Raw genomic sequence first — 25,309 nt, 5'->3', positions numbered from 1 at the left:
TAAATGTAAAATCGCTGATCTCAGCTGTGGTAACGGTGCTCTGCACAAATATGGTTCTAAATCCTTACGTTTTTTCTGTTCAAATGCAGAGGCCTGAAAGTCCTTATAGGTAAGACATAGGGCCTCATTACGACCCTGGCGGAAGACCATGGTGCTATTAGCACCATGGTCCATGCCGGTAAGTTACTGACTCCGCCATGGAGAAAGGGGGAATTACCACCCCATTACAAGGTTGGCGGGGCGGTAATTCCCCCTTCCTCCCTGGCCCTTCCCCATTCCCATTTTTGCCCCATAGGGCTCAATGGGAATGGGGAAGGTGCTAAGTACGGTGCCGCAAATTGCGGCACCGTAATTAGCGCCAAGGTCCCTTTGCGGGTCCCTACTTTAACGGCTGGTCTACACCAACCGTTAAGGTCGGGTCCAGCAAAGGAACCTCGTAATTAGGCGCTAATAGGTTAACGGTGCCGCAGCCTTTTACGGCGCCGTTAACCCATTAGCGCCTGGGTCGTAATGAGGCCCATAATCTTCTTGTTTTGATCCAATCCAACCTATATAGCTTGTCCTTGGCTCGGTCTGGATTGGTAATAAGAATGTCAATGGTCACATCAGCCTTCGCCAAAGTTTTGAGGATACATACTGACCACGTTTGAACAAAGACATGTGATGACGATAGCATATAAGCGGACAGCATTGCTAGGATGTTATCGGTTCATATATAGCTTAAACATTTGCGAAATAGAGCACATAATCGCCAATAATATTCTGCAACCAAAGAGGTAAGGCCCAACTCATGTTGCAGCCATGATCCTGGTATGGATTGTGGAAGATGAAGGACGCCCCTCCAAAATCTCACCTCTAATTTATTCAAAAACAATGCTGAGATTATGTTTTTAGTCTCTAAACCACATAGGATCGTTGGCATGACTTTCTGTCGCCAATACATTACGGCAGATTTGATTGAAAATTTGCCATATTTGTATAGAATTAGCCGTGTCTGCGATATGGTTGAGATTAATTTATGTGCAAGCATTTTTAATTGTGAGTCTACATGCGGCATTCCCTCAAATAATATACTGAGATAGAGATAGGTCGGTACAGTCCCCAGGCTCACATCATTAAACCTCCAATCTAATTTAGCTCTGTTAGATAACCTTGGAGCATATAGTACTATCTGAGTTTTCTTCAGATTGATGACTAATTCATTGTTATCTAGATAGGCACTCAGGGCGGTCAAGAGGTGTTGCAGGCCTGTCAGTGTTTTCGAGATCAAAACCAGATTATCCGCATACCACAAAGCCTTAGTCGCAAAGCCGTTCGTTTTCGGCAAGTCCGAACACACCTGAAGAAAAGCCTGCGCCACATCATGTATGAAAAAGTTGAAGAGGGTCGAAGCAAGGATATACTCTTGCTTCAACCCTCTTGATGTGACTATTGCTGCAGAAAGAAGGCCTATCACTGACCTAATTTTAATAGCTGAGTGTAAGAAAGTGCACTTTCTGGAAACCCACTCCATCCTTGGAACAAGGCAATCGGGCTCCCGGAAAGGACACGTCACAGAAACAGCCCTGGTGGATCTAAAAAATCAGATCACCCAAATCATGGACAAGGGTAAGCCAGCTCTTTTGCTCCTGCTAGACCTCTCGTCCACTTTCGATCTAGTTGATCATAAGACCTCACACACTCTGCCAACTTCTCTAAATAATCAGCTCTATGGGTCACCTCCTTCTTAGAGGGTAGAGCCATGAAATTCTTCTCGGACATCGCCAACGCCACTCCCACAACAATCCACTGCGGAGTCCCTCAAGGCTCTTGCACTGCCCCCACACTCTACAACCTGTTCACTAAACCTCTTTTTGACAAACTCGACTCCTACGGCATCACATACACAAACTATGCAGACGACACACAAGTACTTCTACCCCTCTCAGGTTCTTACCACGACGACGCAAAGGCACTCCACTCGATCTACGCCATCATCCAGGCCTGGATGGCAGTAAACGGCCTCTGCCTAAATGGAGACAAGACGGAAATCATGATATTGGGTCAACGGAGCACCCTAGACAAACTGGACATACTGTACGCTAACTTCTCCATTGACAACTCCCTCATCCCCGTCTCCACAGTGGTAAAGACTCTGGGAGTATACATAGACTCCTCTCTATCCATGAACAGACAAGTCAGCGCTATCACCTCCTCATCTGCCCATACCACTAAACTCATAAACGCCATCAAGCCTTACCTCTCCAAATCCAACTGCCTCTCCATAGCCAGAGCAACCATTGGAGCCAAACTGGACTATTGCAATGCCCTCCTAGCGGGCACATCAGCAAAAAACCTAAACAGACTCCAAGTCACACAGAACAATGCGCTCAGAGCCGCTCTCAGCATCCCAAGAAGAGAGCATATCTCCCATGCCAGACTTTCAGCCCAATGGCTCCCGGTTAAAGAACGGATCACACTCAAAATCCTCACCCTCACCCACAAATGCCTCTCTCTCTCCGCCCCGTCCTGTCTATCAGAGACCATCTCCAAACCCTCCTCCACCCGTCCGACTAGGACGCAATACACCAACCTACTCTGCATCCCACGCATCAAAAAAGCCAAAGCTGGTGGACTAAGCTTCCCTTACATTGCCGCCAAGACCTGGAACGCTCTCCCTGCAGACATTAGAGCGGAAAACTCCATCCCGATCTTTTGTAGGAAACTGAAGACCTCTTTCCTTGCACATTAAGGTGACCCCTGCAAATCCATGTAACTATACTGCATTAATATTGTACATATACCATATATTCCACTGTAAATAATTGTATTCCTTGTTAATATTGCTTTAATTGTATTGTTTTATTTGTAACCAAGATATGTCTGTAACAAGCACCACGATGCCCCCGGGCTGACGTGCGCTCTACAAATCTGAATAAATAAATAAATGATTTTGCATAAGGTGGGCAGACAATTTGCATTTAGTAATTTTCTCATTAGCTTGACTCGTGAGACGAAGGATGAGTGTAAGTCGACAAATGTGAAATAGATCGGTTGTTTAGATGTTTGTGCTTGAGATTTAAGGGCATTAAGGGTTAGGAGCTTTACTGCAGCTCCCAATCCGGCAACAAAACCTGTCTGATTCGGATCACGTTGCTTGCATGTTTGTGACCACCGGGCAAAATCTCTCAAGAGTAATCTTGAGAAAATGTTGCCTGGGGCATCTAGCAAGATGATTGGCCGGTAGCTTGAAGGTGCACCCCGGTTAACTTTTTTGAAACTTGGTACTATCAAAGATGATTTCCACGAGGTTGGTAATTTTCTAGAGCTTAAGATTTGTTCAAATACATTGTTAAGGATGCTAGCCCACTTCGTCGGGTTTTGTTTAAACATAAAATTGCTCAAGCCATCCGACCCTGCTGCACGGGAGGATGAAGATTTATTCATGAAGTCTTCTATTATTTATTCAGAGCATTCTAACTTCCACCCCACTGTAGATTGATTTTCATACCTATATTTATCACAATTCTCGTCATCATATAGGTGTGAAAAGTGGTAAAGCCATAGGGCTTCAGAAACTCCATTCAGTTGAACACTTGCTTGTGTTTGATTCGATGTTTTGCTAAGCAAGGCCCACACTTGGGCAGAATTTTTGTTGTGTACCGAGCTCATGAAAGTCTCACTATCAATTTGAAATAGTTTGGCTTTTCTTGTGCGAGTCCAATTTCGATACCTACACTTGATGGTTCTTCGCGCCTGATCACGTTTGCTTGGTGAGAGTCTGGCAGTTAATCTTAGCTCTCTCCTATAGACAGTTCTGGTTTGTTGTACAAGTAAATCAAACCTGCGATTATGGTTAGAGCGAGATGCACCTTTATCAAAATATATGTTACTAAAGGAGGGCAGGATCTCCACATAGGACTCGAGATCAGTCAGACTCAGATTTTTTACTGCCTCATTTAGGGCGACCAGTGAGTTATCAGACCATCTGAAGCGGGTTTTCACATTATTAACCAACAGAGTCTGATTAAACCACTGTTGGTTTTTTTCATGCAGTTTAAGGTCCCATTGTCAAAACAGTGTGAGAAGATGATGGTCACTGACTGTTGTATTATTTCGAATTTGGTGGACTTTTGAAATAAGGTATCGGTCATGTAGATATAGTCTATGGTCGATTTCAACATGCCTCTTTCCCACGTGTGATGAGGTGGGATATCTCCTATTATGGAGCCATTTGCCATGTGGAGATTATGATCCGCGTCGAACTTAACCCACCTTTCCTTGTCGTGTGCTTGTGGTACTTTTGTCGGCCGCATACAATCGAGATTCAAATCCCCTACCAAAACAGTGGCCATGATATCATGAGCTAGTGTTATCATCTCCAAAACCCTAGATAGATCTTTGTAAAATGTATCGTCTGAAATGCCAGCTGGATTACGGTATAAATTAATTAGTGCCAGGGATTGAGCGGAATTAGATATCTTAACCAATTGTGTGAAATTGTTTGGCGAGTCCCACTCAGTTATGGTCAACCCTCTGCTTGTTTTTACCGCAACCAAAAGGCCTGAGGTGGGCCTCCCCCTTTGAGCAGCCATAGCTAGTAGCAAAATGACATCATGATCATCCCACACTGGAGCTACCAGCAACCAGGTCTCCTGAAGTGCCACTATATCAAATTGATTTACGGGATGATTTATGCCCCATTGCAAGTGAGTGTGTCCCCTAGTGTTCCAGCTGGCCAGAGAGGATGCGTTTATAATTTTTTCAGTTAATGGTTATGCTTTCATGGTATGCAATTTCTCTTGTTGGGCAATAGACGTGGGGCCACAATATGAGCATGAGCAAATGGGGTGACATTGTAGTTCTGTAATTGGGGTCTCTTTACTCGCAAGGGATGACTTTCTTTCATAAATCAGGCGTTCTGGATCCTGTGCAACCAGGAAGCCCATCTTAAATAAGTCCATTTTGGCTTTCCAAATTGAATTCAGGACCAAGCCAGATTTAATCCATAGTCACACAATGGTCAAATTCTGGTCACAAACAAATTCAATTTGATCAATATCACTTGAGGATATGTCTTCCAAATTGGCTACATCACGAAAGATGTTCAATATACTTGTTCGACATAGGTCATATTTTTCGAAAGGAGCATCTCGGCATTTTACAATCAATGAATGACAATTTTTGAAAGTATTTTTGTTTTTATTTTCCTGTCGACTTAATTTAGCAATGTCATTTTTAGTCGAGTTTCTATTTTGAGGTGCTGTTAACGCAGAGACAACTCGAAGGCAAGATTAATTTTGAGACCGTAAACAATAATTTGATTGATTAATTGATAGAGGATTGTCCACTGCTACTTTCATTATGGGACGATTGACATTCATTGATTGGGAGACTACCTCTCCCATAACAGGAAAAGGGGGTTCAACCACCATAGCTTGTGTGACATGTTGTAATAAATATGTGTCAACTGCTGCTTTGATTGATGTCATACGATCTTGTAAGGTATTGTCCTCTGCAAATACATTTTTGTTTGTTTGTCCTGAGTTCATTTCCAGATCTAAAATTACTTGTACTTCTGGTGCACGATTGTGGTGAATTTCCGCCATTCTGTGTGCCTCAGCTGATGAATTCTCAATTAGGTTTACTATCTCACATAAGGGCTCATAATTCAGTGGAGTTGTTTTTTGTGGAGGATCAACGTCGGCCACTTTGTGACTGTGACTGTGCACGGCCATCACTAGTACAGGAGTTCCAGTTGGGATCATCATGACTGTGAATGGAGCCTGTGAGGGTGTTGACAGCTGTGGTTGCTTTATTGATTGATTTGGATAAGGCACTACGGGCATCGCTTTGTCTGACTGGACTGGCCTAGTCACCTTCTGAGAGGGCCGCTTTTGGTTTGGTCAAAATCCGTTTCGGACGGTTTCTAAGACTTGTCTTTTGGAGGAAGGCATCAGTGGAGTCACCACGGACATTAGACCGAGATTTGTTTGTGCTCCTATCTAAACTAATCCATGAGTCATTTAAGTTCATTACTTCTGGTAATGGAATTTACACTATTTGGATCTTTCAACAAGGAAAATGGTTCAGTTGCTCATTCATTTTCTCTCATATTGCCACTAGTCCTGGAATGGTGAGTGTCTGCGGGTAGTTTTGCAATCCAGTCAAGTATTTGTTGTATCTGACTGGATTGTTGTGTAATTTTCATGTCTAAGCACTCAAATAATTTAAATAAACTTGCAACAGTTGTATTTACAGCTGCTAAAGAAATTTCAATAAGGGCTAGATTTTCCGTTGGCTTATCAGAATTATTGATCAGAAAGCAGCGCTGTGGTGTGGGTTGTAGAAAGGAGTCGGCAATCGATTGAATAGTTGTGTCCATGGAGCCTGGGGCACCATAATCTGTTATCTGACAATACAGGCGACACTTCATCTAAGCTCATTCACATGGGACATATGTTTACCATTGCTTGTGTGTTTTCTAGGCGTTTGAGCTATTGTCAGAATGGTAAGATCGGGCACGGTGGATGGAATTGTTTCCTTACATGATTCTGGGTGTAAATCATCCGGCATGCACTCCTTTCGCTTAGCACAGAAGGAGCGAATGTCTCTGTTCGCGAGTGGAGTTCTTAGAACTGGGGTGAGGGTAATATTTTTTCTTCAAGTACGAGATGTGGATGTTACCTTCTTGGTGACAATTGAAGGTGTATTTAGCAACAAACCTGAAGATTCAGGCATGTTCGATTTTACGGTATACAAACAATGTAACATTCCTCACAGCAAACACGCCTGTTTTAACCAAATCACATACAGCTCAAGGCAAGGTATCAGACAATTAAGCAGTTAACATAATAGAACCTACTCAAACGTGGTTCCAAGCAGCTGCACGCAGCACTGCAGCAAAGCGGCCAAGCAGTACTTTCTGGTACTTGCTTGGGTGCGCGCGCGTGGTGCACGCGCGTTCAGGGTTAAATAGGCACTCACCCTATATAACGTGGCAGAGAGCCTAAGCAAACAAATAACAGGATGTAAGAAAAGATATTTAGCACAAAAGTGCTACTATAAAGTCCTTAGCGCAATGTTCACCTTATGGGGAACATAGTCCAAATCCAAATTGAAGGGTTGGTGAAGTTTTCAAATTAATCCAGTAAAGCAAAGGAGAGTTCTATGGTCAAGCAGTACTTTCTGGTACTTGCTTGGGTAGGCAAAAGTTCAATTGTTTCCGCAAAGTTTGGTGACGTTTCGTGCAGGGTGGGGGAGGGGTCAAAATTATAGGGGAGTCCCAAAATGTGTGTTTTTTCCCATAGACACAATGGAAAATCAATTCCTCATGCCTACAAGCCCAAACCGCTGGACAGATTTTCACCAAATTTGCGGCAGGAGCAGTGGCTTGGTCCCGAAAGCTTGCTTTTGTAAATTTGGTGTAAATCCGTCCAGTAATTTTTTTTAAAACAACCAAAAAGTAGCTTAAAAAGTATTAGTGATATCTGGGTTCGGTCCGCGGACTGACTTCCCTGTTCGGTCCGCGGACACTACTCCAGGGGCGGCGTGATGTCCGCGGACATCAGACGCGTCCGCAGATTGGTCAATAAAAAACGTGAGGTCCGTCAGATTTGGGGAAGCGCACGCCATGTTGGATTAACGGACAGCGGCTGGTGTCCGCGAACATCGCAGTCAAAAGATATTTTTAAAAAACACAACATTGCACTTGTCAAACTAATGAAACAATCTCTGGGCAGGTGAGGGGTAATGAGGATGGGATATGGCCTCAAAAAGCCCAAAATATGGGTGCTTTTTCAACCTCAAAGTCAGCAAATAGTCCTGAAGTCCGGGGCAGTGCTGTGATGCTCGCGAACACCTGGGATGTTCGGGGGCATCTATGCCTATTTCTGCACTACAGGGTTGCTGAAAAGCAGTTTTTGGATGGCTCATAACGTTGGCGCCACTTAATGAAACCGCATGAAACTTTGGAATTTCATTCTTGACCCGTCCCTGAATGGTTCTGCAAAGTGTGGTGCTGTTTTGCCAAGAGGGAACAAAAGTAGAGGGGGGTCCCAAAATATTTTAAAGGCTTATAAATGTGGTGTCATTTGATGGAATCTGCAAAAAGATTTTAGACATAGGGCCTCATTACACAGATGGCGGTAAGGATTTACCGGTACCAGTAAAATACCGTTACCGGTAAATCCTTACCGCCTTACTACGAGGTCCCTTTGCGTGTTGGGGGATTTAACGCCTGCTTTTTGCAGGCGTTAAAATCCAACCCGCAAAGCGACCTCGGAGCTAATTACAGCACCGCAAAATTGCGGTGCCGTAATTAGCGCCTTCCCCATTCCCATAGAGCCCTATGGGGCAGAAATGGGAATGGGGAAGGGCAATGGTGGAAGGGGGATTTACCGCCTCTCCAACCTTGGAATGGGGCGGTAAGTCCCCTTTCCACCAAGGTGGTGCCGGTATTTTACCGGCATGAGCCATGGCGCTCCGCCTACCGTGTAATGAGGCCCATAGATATGAATGCTTTTGAAAAGTTTAGTGGGATTTTGTCAAGGGGGGGCAAAATTAGAGGGGGGGTCTCAACATTTTTTGATGGCTTATAACTTTGTTGCCATTTGACGAATGCAGAGAGAAGTTTCCAGAAAAATTATAGACCTAACCTTGAATGTTTGTGTAAAGTTTGAATGGGGGCTAAATTATATGACTATTATATGTAGGTACATTTTGACACGTTTCAAAAAATAAAACATGGGCGGATTTACAGCACACTCGTGCAAGGATCATTGGCGAAGACCGGAAAGCATGGTTTTGCGAATGTGTCTGTGTTTTATTTTTTGAAAAGTGTCATAATGTATGTACAAAAAAAAGTGATATACCTTTGTTGACTGAGGTATAGCCTGTGGACATGGGCAGTGGCCAGATTGTCCGGATCAGGGCCTAATGCCCTGCCCCGGACAATCTGGCTTCTGGCCATGACCACGAGGGATAGCAATGGGGTTAAAGTGGGCATACCTGCCAGGGACCGGCTATGTGCTAATGTTTTTCGAAATTGGGATAGGTTTGAATGGGGAAAAGAAAGTCTGCTTGTGGATACAGGTTGAAATGCTGGATGGGATTGTAGCAAATATGCACAAGGAGGGTTAGCATGAACTTCAAAGCATGGTTTTGCAAATATGTCCTGTATTTTATTTTTTTGAAAGTGTGAAAATATAAGTACACAACACAGTGATTGAATATTGGTGTCTGGACAATGGGCCTGGCCGTCAGCAAGGAGAAATGTGTACTGTAATTTGCTTATTGGGGCATGCGACATTGGGCGAAGCGGTAGGTTTAAAAAAAAAATATTTTGCTTGCGATTATAGCCTGCAGCGGTGGACTAGATTACAACAAACGTGCACGGCATGCATTAACAAGGACCTGAAAGCATGTTTTTGGAAACATGTAGTGTGTTTTATTTTTCCAAAGTGTAAGAATGTAAGTAGAAAAACTAGTGATATACATTTGGTGTCTGGGTAGTGGGCCTGGCCACTGGCAAATGCAAATATGTACTCTAATTTGCTTATTGGGGAAAGCGGCATGGCCGAAGCCTATGCCCCATGGATTTGGAGATTGGCCATGGCTGTAGGCCATGAGCACTGGCCATTGGTTACATTATTAGGGTATGGTGGACACTGAGCTATCGGTTACTTTTGATTGTTGTATAAGGTACTGTTAATGCCAAATTCTCTCAGGCGCTTACTGAGTAGCGATGTAAACAAGAGGTGAATCATTACTGCACTATACAAATGCCAATAAAAACATTTAAAAATAAATAGTGGACACTGAGCTAGGATGCAGGGTAGGTGCAGTGAATAAAAGGGGTGGTTTGGTTCGGCTGGGGTCATGGAGGAGCCTTATGATGTAGGCAATTGAACGATGATTGGCATCCCCAGCATGCGCTGCTGATAACGACAGACCTAAGTATGTGTTGCAAAAAATATGATTCTAAAAGGAGGTTTACAGTTCTTAAATATATATATGAAAAGAGGAATTATTAACTTATATAAAGTGATGTAACACTGTGAAAAAATGTCACTTATAAAAACCTATTAAATTGACAGAAGAAACGTTGTTAAAGGGGTGTTACAGTTAAGATGCATCCCACCCTTGGGACTCTTCTGCTCTAGTAGTTAGCCAGTGGCACCCTACCTTGGCTTATCTTGGCACTTCCCTCGTGGGTTCTCATGAGCACTTGCCCATCCGTATTGCTCCTTCTATTTATGCACTTCTCTCACTGCACAATGCATATGTGCATTTACAGGAGCACTGTGTAAATTTTTTTGGATTAATAAGGGAAATGCAGATGCAAAAGATTTGTAGAAGATTGTTAAGTGGCAGTTGGTGTGTGGAAGCTTAATATGATTATAGGGTTATATGTACAGTTTCTGGAAGCGATTGGTGGATGGATGTGTGACTGTTTGAAAGCAGACATTGAGGGAGTGTAACAAATATATAATTAAAAAAGGTAGAATGGCTGCCCTGTGTGATGGTGTGCCTTTTAATGATCCGTGGCCTGGAAAGTGAACTGTGGTGACCGCAGATAGTTATAAAGGTCCTTTGATTATGGCCCTTATTGTATGCTAGAGAAAGGTATTTAGGACAGAAAATAGTTTCTGTCCTTTTATATTTTTCTCTAGTATAGAAATGTCAATTATTCCCATTAGCATAACACAAAATGCTAATGGAAATGTTGGAGAATCTTATTGAGTCTAACTACTGTAATGAGAAATGTAAAGTAGATGGATTCTATTCAATTATGTTTATTAGTTCTATTTTTGAACTATGAAATGTGGTTCCGAAAGGAACCTTTTTTATTGGTGTTTCTTTTTTTCTTTTTTCTTTTTTTTGCAGGAGAGGTCAGAAAGTAAGGTGGGGAGGGAAATGAGGGAAGAGGCACCAACCACAAATATGGAGGGGCAGGTGGACAGGGGAAGATGTTGCGCGTGTGTTACATCTAAGGTAGGGGGTAGTGTTTCTCATGCTCCTTGATTACAGCTTCAAAAGCACTTAGAAATTGCTCCACCTGCATAGTTGTGTGTTGCAGTATATGCAGAGTACTGTTGTCTTTGAAAGATATGGATCAACAGCCTCTTTTCTCACTTGCAAGGTAGCTGGTGGGATTTTGTGTCCCACATAAGTAGGCAGTGTGGTTACAATATTGGTTGAAGAAGATGAAGTGGAGCAGGACAGCCTACTACTTCCTAAAAAAGGAACAACCTTTCTGAGAGCATTGCAATGGTTGGATTTGGTGTGGCGGCGCATGGAGGTGGTCCCATAGGAGTACTGTGCAGATAGTCTGCGACTGAGTGTGCATTTCACTTTGGTAGCTTTAGCCTTTGGTCCATTCCCAACAGTGGTAAAGAACTGCCCCACCCATGATTCTCTCTGGGTGCCTGAGGTAGGCACTTCCTCTAACTCATCTTCTTGGTCCTCTTCATTGTTTTCTGAAGTACTGGGCTTATTTTGTTGTGTAGGTCCTCCAGCTGATGGTGGTGATGGTGGCTCTTGCGGGAGGAGGGATGACAGTAGCTGATGCCATTTTAAAGATAAATAGAAGTTTAGCTGATATTCTTCCAAGTATGTGCTGTGTGCTAGATTGTTAATGGATAATGAGTAAAAATAAGTGTAGGAGCTGTGCAAGTGTACATATTCAGCTTCAAAGTTACTAGATGAGCTGAAAATGCAGTTCGGAACTGTTCACGAAGCACAGACCCATTCGCGAAGAGCAGACGCGTTTGCGAACACGTCATTATGCCGCGCGCGAGCATGTGGTCACATGACACTGTCTGGATAGTCTGCGATGACGGGAGACGTTCCCCAACGTTAACAGACACAAAAACAGTGGAAAACGTTGCAAAAAGTGTATAGAAGTGTTAAAAATGATGCTAGAAGGTGGAGGATGGTAGAGTTTTAAGATGAAACTTTGCAAATTGGACAAAAATGTTGCTGTATTGGGGTAAGTATGATATAAGTAAGTAGTAGGGAATTAGCCTGCACTGGTACAAAGCCATGAAATTCACTGAAAAAACATTGTTGAAGGGACGTTATGGTTACAAGTAAAACCGAAAAACCCTAGAAATTCGCCAGTTATGGTAAGCTAAGCAACCATAACTCGTGCCACCACCGTGCACTGCTAAGACTAACAACCAGGACATGAGAACCTATTTGACTAGTACAACTTTATTATTGATGGAAAGGTGTTTCATAAGGTAGCACCTCGGTTTGTGAACTATACAAGATGGCCGAGGTACCCTGTGAAGCAGTGATAGAAATTTGACCATATGTTGTCATTGGTTTGCCCCATAACCAAATAGATTCCTGCATGGATAGGGTGACCAGATTTACCACAGCAAAAAAAGTCCATTTTGAAAAATGAAACACTGAAAAGGAGCATTAAAGGCATAGCCCTAAAATGTTACCATTCAGATTGGCTAAACACACAGAATGATTGGTATATCAAAACTTTCTTCATTTCAGTATTTTTTTTAATGCCAGGTTAAAACAGGTAATTGCCCCGTGATGACACATGTTATATGTCTTTGAACAGCTTATATTGCTGTCTTTTGGCAGCAATATAAGCTGTTTATATGGCAAGTCCCTCGTAGGATGATTTGGCTGCACTTGGAACAAAGCCTGTTATCAGAGAAGTGCTTTAATAATGATGTATGCAAAAATGGGGTCTGCAACCATTAACTATCCAGTACGCTGGTGCTCCAGGGCCCGGGCACCCCCTGGTAAAGGCTTTTTTCATGAAAGTCCCTATAGAAACGTTTTTTTTTTTTAGCCCTCGCCCCCCGCCCCCCCGCCCGGTTCCGTCGGGGAAAACCAAAAGTCTATGCCCCTGTTTCCAGGTGTAATATAGTCTAAAAATGAATTAGCCCCAGTCAGCTTAGTCAATGGTGTGAGGGATCATGGGAGTTGTGGTCCAGGGCATCTGGAGAGCCACAGGCCATAGACTCCGAGTTTAGCTTCTAAGTCTTTGCCTAAAACAGGGACATTTTACTATTTTGAAGTAGGGGGCATGGTGTGAAAAAGCAGGACTGTCCGTCCAAACCTGGGGCGTTGTAGTGGCCACCATGTGAGGATTCCCCAGTATTTTGTGTTGTTTGCGTATGCGCGTGTGTCACTCTCTTCACATCTGTGCAGGAGATGCTGTTAACTGGGCGCCTGCCTTCAGATCTGTCGCAGATCCTTTGTTTCTGCCCACACCTCGATGTGATTGGCCACAAACGGTGTGTTTGTAGTCAATCACATCGAGGCGTGGGCGTATTACATTGGATTGCGGGAAACCCCGGAGACGGAGACTCCACGCTCGTCCCTAGAAACCCGGAGAACAGTCTAAAAACCCAGAGTCTCCGGGGTAAACCCAGAAACTAGGCAGGTATGAGTAAAGGAAGTTGGTACTGATTTGTGTGTGGCCACTTGAAAATACGGGGCAGAAAATAAAGCTGTGAGTCCTTTTGCTATTTCTTGTACTCCTCAAATAGACACGAATCTCTCAGGGCCCCTGTTGTTTCCAGCTCTCACTCTCTATTCGACCCGCCTCCCTCCCCCACACACAGCACACACATCCACTGTAACATCGGTTCCCTGTCACTTGGTCCCCCCTGCTCCCCAGGGTGATTAGTATTCAGGCCGTGCTCATAATCGCACATGTATTACATGCCTGGCGGCCTTATGTAACTAACACGTGGCCCATTAGGGGCCTCTGCCGTGTTCCAGTGGCTTGGCAGGCACATAAAATGGTTCTGCTTACTGCTCACCTTCACACCTGGAAGCGGCCTAATTGAAATGTAGCGGGCGGGGAGGGGGGGGGCTGCTTGCCTTAGACAATATGTGGCACCGGCAAAGGGCCCACAGTTGGAATCAGAGACGAGGAAAGAGGCGCTGCCTTCCTTCTCATCGCAGTTCGAAGGCGGGGCGGGCTGGGGGAGTTTCAAGGGATGGAGCTGGCAAGGTGAACTGCTAGAAATTCTCCGTAGAGTTCACCCCAAAAAGTGGCCATGGTCCAATCATGTGACTGTGGTTTCTATTAACCGATCTTCTCTTTGCAGAGGCAGACTGCCTTAGCTGCTTAATACAGTTAAGTAGTTAGTAGAACTATATATTTTCATAGTTTACAACGTTAATTTTAGTAAATCCTAATTTCTTCTCTTTGCTCCTACTTCCTAATGTGTCCCTTCTAGTCCTTAGAAATCATTCTACAGCCTCCATGCCTCACTTCTCCCCACACCTCATTCACCCTGGTCACCCCGTGTCATTTCGCGTCACACATTGTACGTGATCACTCTCTTTTCTCACACATAATTCTTATTCCATATTCCTCCTCCTTTTTCCTTATTCACCCTCCTTGGTTTTCAGTCATCCACCTTACTCTTCATACCTCACTCCTCACAGGTCATTCTTATTTCTCATTCCTCTTCCACATTCTTTGTTCATTTTACAGAGTCATTAGTCATCTGCCTTACCCTTCATGCCTCACTCGTCACACACATAACCCTTATTCCTTATTCCTCCTCCTTATTCCTTATTCACCCTCCTTGGTTATCAGTCATCCACCTTACTCTTCATACCTCACTCCTCACAGGTAATTCCTATTTCTCATTCCTCCCCCACATTCCTTGTTCATCTTACTAGGACATTAGACATCTGCCTTAGTCTTCATACCTCACTCGTCACACACATAACTATTATTCCTTATTGCTCCTCCTCATTCCTTCTTCATCCCTCTTAGTCACCAGTCATCCGCCTTACTTCTTGTACCTCAGCCCTCACAGATCATTCCTATTCAGTATTCCTCCTCTTTTTCCTTGTTGATTAATTCTCCTTGGTCATCTGCCCCATTTATCATATGTCACTCCTTACATGTGATTCTTATTCCTTCTCTTCATTCCTTAGTCATTCTTTTTGGTCATCAGCCATTCAACTTATTTTTCAGAGCTCTCTCTACACACATCATTCATATTCCTTATTCTCCTGCCTTGGTCATAGGGAGGGTAGCTCAGGTGCAACACGCTCGCCTTGGAAGCAACACATGTTCGATCCCCGGGTGCGCACTTAGAAACCTCTGGGTATTAAGCACGTTATAAATAACCAATTACAATTACAATCAGTCATCCACCTTAGTCCTCATACCTAACTCTGTACATGTTAATTGTATTCCTTATTGCCCCATCTCATTTCTTGTTCACCCTCCTTAGTCGTCATTCACCTGCCTTTCTCCTCTGGCCCACTCCTCACATGTAATTTCTGTTCCTAATCCTTCTTCCTTATTCCCTATTCATTCTCTTTGGTAATCAAACATCTGCCCTTCTCCTCAGACCTGACTCCTCGCATGTCATTCGTAATGTGTATCACTCATTTGTTACTCTTCTGCCTTGGTTATCAATCATCCACCTAAGTCCTCATACCTAACTCCTTACATGTTACTCTAATTCCATATTGCCTCTCCTCATACCTTGTTCATCCACCAGTCATTAGTCCCCGCCTTTCTCCTCATGCCCCACTCCTCAAATGTCATACGTATACCTTTTTTCTCTTCCTCATTCCTTTTTCCTCCTTCGTAATCATCAGTCGTCAGCCTCATTCATTGTACCCCACACCTCACAAATCATCCTTATTTCTAATGACACATCATCCTTATTCTTTTTGAGACCGGGCCCTTATTTCCTATGGCCCACCTCCTTATAATCGGCCATTTCCTCTGGCTTGCAGGCCATTGTCATATTCATTTCAAGGTCCCCTGTATTATTCTCCAAGCCCTTCACTATTCTAGCCTCCCATTTAATCTCAGTAAATCTTCAAAGGTTGCTCATGCTTTAGTTCCCCTGTCATAGGTACGAAAAGCACGGTAGTTTGGCAGTCTCAGCGCTGTCACCAAAGCTCTGGAAGTCTCTGCCTTTTGGGATCTACTCCATTATTTGGTAATCATCCTTCTCAACGCACTGAAAATGTTGCTATGGCCTCCATGAACTCATCCTACATTTCTTCACTCTTTAGAGGGAGCAGCTATCACCAGGAGACCCTCAGGTGAGTGAGCATGCGCTCGATAGGTTCTGAAACCCAAAAACCAAATCACTTTGCAGCCAGTATGCTCATATAGTTGCATAGTATGGTAAAATAACGTCAGTGATTAGTTACTTATTACAGCCTTGTAGAATGGTTGAATGGTTACACGGTAGCGTTACATAATTAGTACAATTTTATAGGTCCATAGATCAGGCAGTCTTTTTTTTATTTAATGTTTTATTGCCGGTTGAACCAAACAAATTTAGGCAAAACAAGATCATATCAATAACATGTCTAAACTCATGCAGTAATTTTTATGGTTACATAACTGTGTAGGGAACACAAGTGTTTGGTTACCTAGATGCATCCTATCGATGAAGGTGGGCGCATAAAATAAATTTTCTTTTAATTAACAGAATCTGTGATGAAAGCTTATTGATAAATGAACCAAAACAACCTGAGTATATTTGTACTTGTGTGCAGTGCTCCAGATAAAATTTTGAACTCCTTATTTTTTGAAAGTTGAGGGTAAAATTATTTTCTAGGAAGTAATAAAAGTAGGTCCCATTCCTAGTTGGTGTATTTGATAAGGGAGTAAAAATATGTTTTAACTGTAAAACAAACATGTTTTTGTAACATATTTTTCTTTGCACTTTTTTCCTTCAGGTCAGGCTGTCATAATAGTTTGTTTCCTGATGGGTCAACCTATATTATTGGTCCAAACATAACCATTGAGCTGTGTGGGAGAAAACAGGGGGACAGGAACCATATGTGTCTGTTTCCTATTTTTTGTTGAGGGTATTTCTACTCCCTGGTTTTAGTTTGGGCTATTAGGTGGCGCTGAAAGCGCTACCTTTAAGCCAAAACTATTGTCATTAAAATGAGAGCTTTAACATAAGGGCTTCAAATATGGCCTTTGAATGAGTGTCTGTAATGCTTTTCTAATGGACATGACATTTCAGGAGGGATTCACAGTGTATTGGGTGTTATTTGTTTTTTAATCCCTTCTATCCCCTGCTCCTAGCCATGCTAATCCCTATGGCTAATCCCTATGGCATCTCAGTACTATGAGCTCCTCCACGGAGGCAGCCATCTTGGATGACTGCCTCTAAGGAAGCCCCCTGGAAACAAGCCAAAACTAGCTGCCATCTTTGAATGGGAAAGGTGCATCATCCAAATGAAATGATACATTCAATCATGTGAGTATAATATTTTTTTAAATAGCTAAAGACATTTGCATTTTGGGAGCTTGTTTTATTTCATAATTTTTGTATGCAACCGTTTCTGATTGGGTATATTCTGAGGAGGATCTGCACAGCTAAGAAATTGAATCCATGTTTTCTGCTTGTGGAGTGAAATGTACTTCCTCAATTAAGGGTTTGACAAACCTAAATGTTTAGCATAGGAGGGTGAGAATGAGGCCGGGTATGTTTCTGGGAAATGTGCTGAAGACGCCCACTGTTTGCTGTCCGGAGTCTCCTGTTTGGGTCCTGTCTCCCCCTCACACAATGACAACTCCTTGAACGAGACACGTGTGAGGGTAACTGGCAGCGAGAACTGGGTTTCACTTGGGGGCTTCCAAGGACATGCAGCGGCCGCGAGACTGCTCGTGGTGCGGCTACAGCAAGGAAGACAACAAAGCAAATAATTAACTGACGCAGGCAGCATGCTGCCACAAGAACCTACCCAGAGTGGCACCAGCCCTCTGCATGACTTCAGCAACGGAGCAGTTGGTGTGAGCCCTCAGCACTGCATGGCCAGTGTGCAAGCCTGCTGCAGCACAAGCCCTCTATGCAGCCAGCATGGGCTGTTGACTGGGGGTCATTTCAGTCTCCTTAGTTCTTTGGTGCCCTGTGAAGGAGCAGCGCTCTGCCACAGCACCCATCACGACCCGAGGAGTTATATGCTGACTTGGAGTATGCAGTGTTTATTGCCAGCATCCCTTGCAGACTGGCAGTGCTGCACTCATTGCCTGGCAGTGCCTCTCCCTGACTAGCAGTGTGCCCTGTTGCCTGACAGAGCCCCCTTCTTCAGTGCTGCTGCCCCGCTCCACCTGGTAAAGTCATTTGACTCCAGTGAACCCCAGGTACCCGTGGTTGAATGGAGGATGCAGGCATCCTAGGTCTCCGTTCACCGAGTTGTTCTCTTCCCCGGTGTTTCACTCCCCCTCCAACACCAATGCTCTATCTATTGCCCTGGAGCCAGGTCGACTGCGGCCCTGGTGCCTGGGGACACCGAACATTGGGTACACATCCCCGGAAAGAGCCCATGAAAGCACTGAACACTGGACAGGGTGCCCAGGACTTCATTTACAGCCTTCATGCCATGGAACGAAGCTGCTTGCTGCGAGTCCATCGCTATCGCTCAAGAAAAACTGGAAGTTGCACCACCTTCTTCCGGGCAGCAGATGCATGTCGGCTTTCACAACGCATTACCCTTCATAGGATTTGGCTTTCTCGATAATGCCAGAATGATTGTCACCGGAACACACATAGAGTTATCCATTGGAGTTATCCTAGGAATTTCCACGAGGGCAGCTGCTGCCTTAGGGAAACTGGTATCTGATTTACCTGGATTGGGTCTTGCAGGTTATGCTGAAGCATTATCTTCAATATTAAGTCTTCCAGTGCCCAATTTAAAACCTGAACAAGTGGACATGTAGCTAACTCGTCTCAGTACACACCTTAGTAAAGCAATAGGAGTGACCATCCAATGCCTTTTAGACACAGCCTGTAGGTGTTGTTTGTTTATGTACCTACCTATTGACTGCCCATGGCCATGTTAATCCCCATAGCCATTCCCACCCAGATCTTGCCCCTCCTCGCCCAAAACACCTCCTCCTCAGAAGCGTGTGAGCTCACTTTAACCAAACTTTACCACTCAGGTGGCTGCCAGTGTTTTTTCAAAGCATTCTGAGAGTTAATTACTTAATTGGAGTTGGTGTAATAAAAATGTTTTCACACATCTGCCTTCTGCCACTGAATTTACAAGTACTCTGGTGCCCTTCACTGAAGACCTGTTAAAAACGCGCACTGGCAAATCCAACCGTTTTGTCAAAGGCCCAAACTGTTGGCATTGCCAATGCTTATTCTATTTTGGGAGTATTTGCCTATTTTTACGGAGTAAAAGTGTCCGATTCACCTGTTATCTGTCGGGCTGCTTGTATGACTGAGGGGAGATGTTCCATTCAAGTGTACATCAACTTACAGGAATCTGCAGAAAGCAGAGCCAAGGATGGGGGGGGCAGCACAAACACAAAACCAGAAGGATCCTGTTCATCATGGGTTCGATACACAGCAAATGCCTACTCAGCCCTTCACGGGTTCACCCTCCCAAGGTTCCTCGAATGAGTATCATAAGTGGGTAATAACTGTGACACTGATTATTACAGCACTTAAAAGTTAGAGCAGTTTAACTTAAACACTGTATACATTACGAAATTATTCTTTTGTTGCTACAGTTTGAATAAAGACACGTAAAAAGGCTTAAACCCCCAAAAGCTTATTACAGTTCTTTAAATGAACTCTTGGTGCTGTGAGAAGGTCAGACAAAAGCACCTGCGACATTTCAATAGCACCCTCAAAGGGACACCGAAGTTCCGGGGGTCCCATAGGCCGCTTGCTCTTCAGCCCCCAACTCCATAACCAAAACGTTATTCTATGAATTGCTTTGAGGCCCTCATCGCTCCACCTACAAACAGGTTTTGGAGATATGGCGCAAGTGACCTCCTAACCACCAGGACATTCCCTGAATTCATTCAATTTCCTCAACTCGGGAGGATAGCTCAGGGGCAACGAGCTCGCCTTGAAAACAAGACGACAAAGAGCACCACAGGTTCGATCCCTGGGTCTTCGCTTAGAAACCTCTGGGGATTAAGTGCGTTATAAATAACCTAACTAGTGTACACGCAGGGGTTTTGGCTCAAAAGCAGTCACCACCAGGGTTGGACTAGGGCATAAATTTGTCCTGAGCACCGATGAAAAAGTGGTTTGAGTGCTAACTACGCAAGGGGGAGTTTTTGGTACAATGTAATGCAAATAGTGCATGTTAAAGTATATTTGGTTATTAACATTTTCCAAAACGAGCGAAGTAACACAAATTGGCCCACTTTGGCCCAAAAAACATGGTCACTTTGACCAGAAAATACGGACCCAAACTAGAATGTCGGGCCAGCCCTTCGGCCATTGCCTTATTGCTCGGTGGGCCAGTCCAAGCCTGATCACAACCCCTCCTTAAACCAATACATAATATTGGTTTTCTTCCTAATAGGTCCTCGCATCTGGTTTGGAGGCATTCTGCTCTTCTTCAAGGCCTCTTTACCTTTTGTAAATCTAATATCTTAGACCTTGAGGCAGGGCACAGGCCGAACCTTTTAAAGTAATGCTGTGCCCTGTGTAAACTTAGCCAATGCTGTCAGGGTTTCTGGCAACTGCCCACTCTCATCAACTAAGACTTTCTTTGGGTTATTTTTCTGAGCACCAGTAGTAGGCCATAGGGTGGCTCGGCAATCAATACCAATTGATTGTTTATTTATTGATTCGCTTTTAGCCTTCAACGTGATAAATTGCGTAATCACATGCAAGCAGTGCAAAAGGGATGCAAAGCATTCCAGTTGCAGAGGAAATGACAATTATGCATGCACCTATTCTGCTGACCCGCGTGGATTCCCCAGATGCAAGGAGGAGGCTTTAACCCTTTAAGTGCCAAGGGCGAGTATGCTCGTCCTTTTTGCATAGACTTGCATAATAGCCTGGCACTAGGCATTTTACACTACATTCCCATGCAACCCCTGGATTTACTTTAAGTGAAAGCAGCAAGGGCCACACAGTTGTCTCTTAAAAAGTTCAACTTTAATTAAATTTGCATCATGTATCGAAGTCTATAGTACAATACCCCGCCATAAAGAAAATGGTGTGGTGAGCTGCCGCTGCATGCAATTCCCCGACAGCCCGCTTTTGCTGAACAGCGGCCTGTCGGGCAACAATGTATGTGCTTACAGTGCATCCAGGAAGTGGGGCTGGTGGCTGCAGCGGCGTAAGTGGTGAGGAGGTGGTTTGGGCAGGGGACGGGGTAGGGCCAGTGATTTAAGTGGACTGGAGCCTGCCGGGGCCAGACCCCGGCAGTCTCCAAAAAGTGAGGCTGGGCCGGGGCCATGCCGGGGTCCCACACAACATTGGTGGAATGCATTATCCCGCCGCAGCTGCAGTCGCGACTGGAGATGCGCCCGCCATTTTAATGTCAGGCGAGCTGACGGAAATGCCATCCAGGCACAGCGTTGCTGTGACTGGCTGGCACTTCCGTCAGTCACTGTAAATTCCTATGGTGACCCCTCAAAGGAACTTACAGTCCCTTTGTTTCCCCGGGTCGCCAAGGCGTCTTTCACCCTCGGCAAACCTGGATATTCATGTGTTTATGTCTTTATAAAAAATGGGTTGAAAAGTAAACAATTCAATCCATCTTTAATAAAGCTTTGCCGATGGACAAAGACGCTTCGGGCAAAGCTTTATAAAAGATGGCTCTAATTGTGTACTTTTCAACCCATCTTTTATAAACAGAGAAATGTTTAAAAAAAAGATGGTTTGAAAAGTACACAAACCATAAGATATGCACACAAATATACAAATATATAAATGTCATATATTTGTGTGCATACCTTACTGTGGTTTGTGTACTTTTCAAGCCATCTTGAAGTACACAAACCATAATAAGACACGAAAACAAATATATAAATGTATGCATTTTTATATTTATGTGCTTACCTTACTATGGCCTGTGTACTTTTCAAGCCATCTTTTATAAACATAGACATATGTTATATATTTCTATGTTTATAAAAGATGGCGTGCATACTACACAAACCATAGTAAGGTAAGCATACAAATATATACAAGCTTGCATGCATTTATATATTTATTTGCGTGCCTTACTATGGTTTGGTTACTTTGTTAGGCCACGCCCACCCCACAAGCCACGCCCCCAAACGAGCCCCCCCCCTCGAGTTCTTACCCCACTTAAAGCCCTGGGTAGGGCTATGGGTGTGCGTATGTGTGTATGTATGTGGGTGTGAGGATGCAGGGGTGTTGAGTACGCAGGTGGGGTGTCCCGCGCTTTGGGACATAACAGGGGAGGGTGACCGGTGCTGAGGGGAATGACATTTCCCTGCAGAGCTGAAGCCAGAATCAGCAAAACGAGTTTCTGCGAAATCAGCGTGCAGGGAAACATCAGAGAACCAAAATAACAGCCAATGGGCCCTCCTTTGAAGCCAGGCAAGCAGTGAAAAAATATTGAAGACTTTCCACCATTGTTTAATGAGACACCAGGTATTTTAAGGGCCTTGTAGTAAGGATGTCACGTTTCTAAAGACATTTCTTTCACATGTTCATCAAACTGGGCGTTTTAAGGAACAGACCTGAAATGTGAATAAGCTTTGGTTATTGATTGTAACCATAAAAAAAAGGGAAGTAGCAAGATCTTTATTTTTCTGGGGTGGCTAGACGGAGATGGTGCCTACCAGGTCGGCTACAAATCGAGCTACACGTAGTTGGGGATCACCTTTAATCCAAGCAAGCACTGAGCCACCCACATAAATACCCAACCGTCGAGGCTCAAATCACATGGGGGATATTACATTGTGCAGCCAGACGTGGAAGCAGGACCCTGGCAAACCCTCAGCGTCGTCGGATGCAAAATAAGTCTAGCAATACTGTTTGGCGACTGGCAAGGAGGTTTCAGGAACAAGTGCAACCCCAGAAGTCGACTCTAAGGAGGCGAATTGCTTGGGAGCCTTGGCTGGTTGTGTGGAATTCTAGCCCAAAGGATGCAGGCCATTGGGTACTCGCAAGAGCACTAATAAGAGAACAGTGCTACAGCTCATTTTGTAAAGCCTTAAGAAATTGAATGATGCCCCTGCCCACTGGCATAAAACCGGGGACCCCTGCCAGCTATGCCGTGGGTCCTCCCCCCAAGCTCCTCATCCAAGCATTAGATGCGCCATGCTCCGGGCTTGCCTGAACCATTACTTGTGCGCAATGACCATGATGATCATGCCGCTGTAAGAGCATGCACGCACTGGGCTTGGTGAAATGTGTAAATATACTTTTTAACCAAATCTTAAATCTTTCACCTAATGTAAAAACAAGAGGGCGGTGCCTGGCACCCAAATTCACCAGCCACGGGTGCCTGGCACCCAAATTCACTAGCCGGTAAAGAATCATTTAATTTGAGGGCATACATTTTTGCAAAAAGTATGCAAGAGTGATTGAGGGTAGCGATTGATCTGAAACTAACGAAAAGGGATGCAGGTGGAGGGTTCTCCCCTGAGAATCTTTTATAATAATGGGATAAAATGATGCATTATGCAGCACACGTTATGTAAAAATAATTGGGGAAAAAGACAGACAGTTTGCAACTGGTTTTTATGAATAACACATGAACAAATTCAATAGATGCAAATCACCAACAGTGGACCGGAGCATTTCCTAAACTATTTACATGCCTTTCCCCACAGCATATGCCATTACAAAAAACATGTTCACACTGGCTCTGCCCATACATTTCCATGCTGGCTGGACCAATATATGCCAGTATTCCATTATAAGAACATACTCATGTTTACTGTGCGCATAATGGCAACGATGATACTATAAGAAAACAAGTCCAAGGAGGCTCTCCCAATATATGCCAATATATGCCAATACCCAACATAAGAACATCCTCCTGTTGGGTTTGCCATTAAAAATGCCATGCCACAATAAGAAAACATGTCCAAACTGGGTCCAATGTAAGCAAGTATAGACACATAAGAACATGTACAATGCTTTGTTTATTATAGATACTCAGTAAAAACTGTCATGCCACAGAAAGAAATAGCTAAGTGGGCTCCACTGGAATGCCCGTCTAGCCACGTAATAATGCTTATCATGCTTGATTTGTTATAGATGCCAAGTAAAACATGTCATGCCATAGTAAGAAATGGCTAGACTGGCTGCAGCATATTGACAGTCTAGCCTCCTATTAACACTTACCATGCTTGCTTCATTGTAGATACACAGTAAAAAATGTCATGCCACATTAAGCAATGGCTAGACTGACTGCATCATAATGCCAGTCTAGCCACATAATAACATTTATCAAGCTTGGTTTTATCATGACTGCCAATTAATGCAGTAGCAGTGCACACCCCCTCCCACCAGCCCCCATCCCCCCACCCTCTAGCCCGCTCTGCCCCAACCCACCCAAATCAGCTTCTGGGCCCAGTACAAGCGCACACATAATCACACAACAATAGCTCCCTCATTTACATGCATCATACACTCACTCATTCACACACGCACCCAGCCACCCATACATCATATACACACACATTACATAGATAATAAACACCCTTTTTTTCTTATCTGTTGCCAATCCCATGGCTTCCCAGACACTCCTCTCCAGCAGGCTTCCAGCTCTGAGCTCCACCGCGCACAAATAAACCATAAATCTCTCAAAATGGGAGAGCTTCCTGGTTCCTGACATGCGTGGTGGAGCCGGGGCGCCTCCATCTTGGGCCGCATAGGAAATAGTTAATATTTCCTTTGCCCCATGAGATGGTGGAGAAGGAGCACATCTACATCGAGCTCCAAGGAAATTATTAATTATTTTCTTTGTGTCTCTAGATGGAGGAGCCGGAGGGCTGCAAGGGAAATCATTATTTCCTTTGCTGTGTGAGATGGAGGAGCCGGATTGCCTCCATTTTGTGCTGCAAATTAAATAATTAATTCTTTCCTTTGCTTAGGGAGGATGGAGGCTCTCGGAGCTGGAGCGCCTCCATCTCCCACTGCAAAAGAAATAATTATTTATTTCCTTTGAGGTTTGAGATGGAAGAGCCAAAGCGCCTCCATCTCACACCGCAACAGGAATTATTTATTTCTGAAATTTGAGTTAATGCACTTGGACTTCAGAAAGAAATCATTTTGTTCTGGAATCTTGCCCCCCGCCTCCCATCATAAGGGCCCCCCGCTATGCCAAAGTCCCCACCTCATAGTGTGAAGAAAAAATGAGAAGGAAAATTAAGTTAAAAAAAACATCCCAGTGTCTCTGCGTTTGGAGAACGGCCATCACTAGAAGTGTGGCATCTATAGTTGGTTAAATGTTTCCATAATCTGATGGCATTCCATGAAGAAGTAGAAAGCATGTATTTTTTCTACATAAAAAGAGTATGATGGGGAGACGTGAATACCTAAGTAGTATATATGCTGTACTAATTCTTAAAAAGCCTGGGGTGCAAAGGCACACCAACACCAAT

At 44.1% G+C, this 25,309-nt stretch overlaps 1 protein-coding gene and 1 pseudogene across 2 annotated transcripts in view; one reads left to right on the top strand and one right to left on the bottom strand.

Moving 5' to 3' along the window:
- Positions 1 to 25,309, bottom strand: part of LOC138488307 (LHFPL tetraspan subfamily member 7 protein-like) — a 941,289-nt gene that overhangs the window by 561,910 nt on the left and 354,070 nt on the right. The gene's annotated exons all lie outside the window — the stretch shown is intronic.
- The window catches only part of LOC138489532 (transmembrane protein 65 pseudogene), a 74,744-nt pseudogene continuing 67,636 nt past the window's right edge, over positions 18,202 to 25,309 (top strand).

The sequence above is a fragment of the Ambystoma mexicanum genome, chromosome 9, assembly GCF_040938575.1.
Source record: "Ambystoma mexicanum isolate Mex_15411 chromosome 9, UKY_AmexF1_1, whole genome shotgun sequence".
Taxonomy (NCBI): Eukaryota; Metazoa; Chordata; class Amphibia; order Caudata; family Ambystomatidae; genus Ambystoma; species Ambystoma mexicanum.
This window is presented reverse-complemented; position numbering and strand designations above follow the sequence as displayed.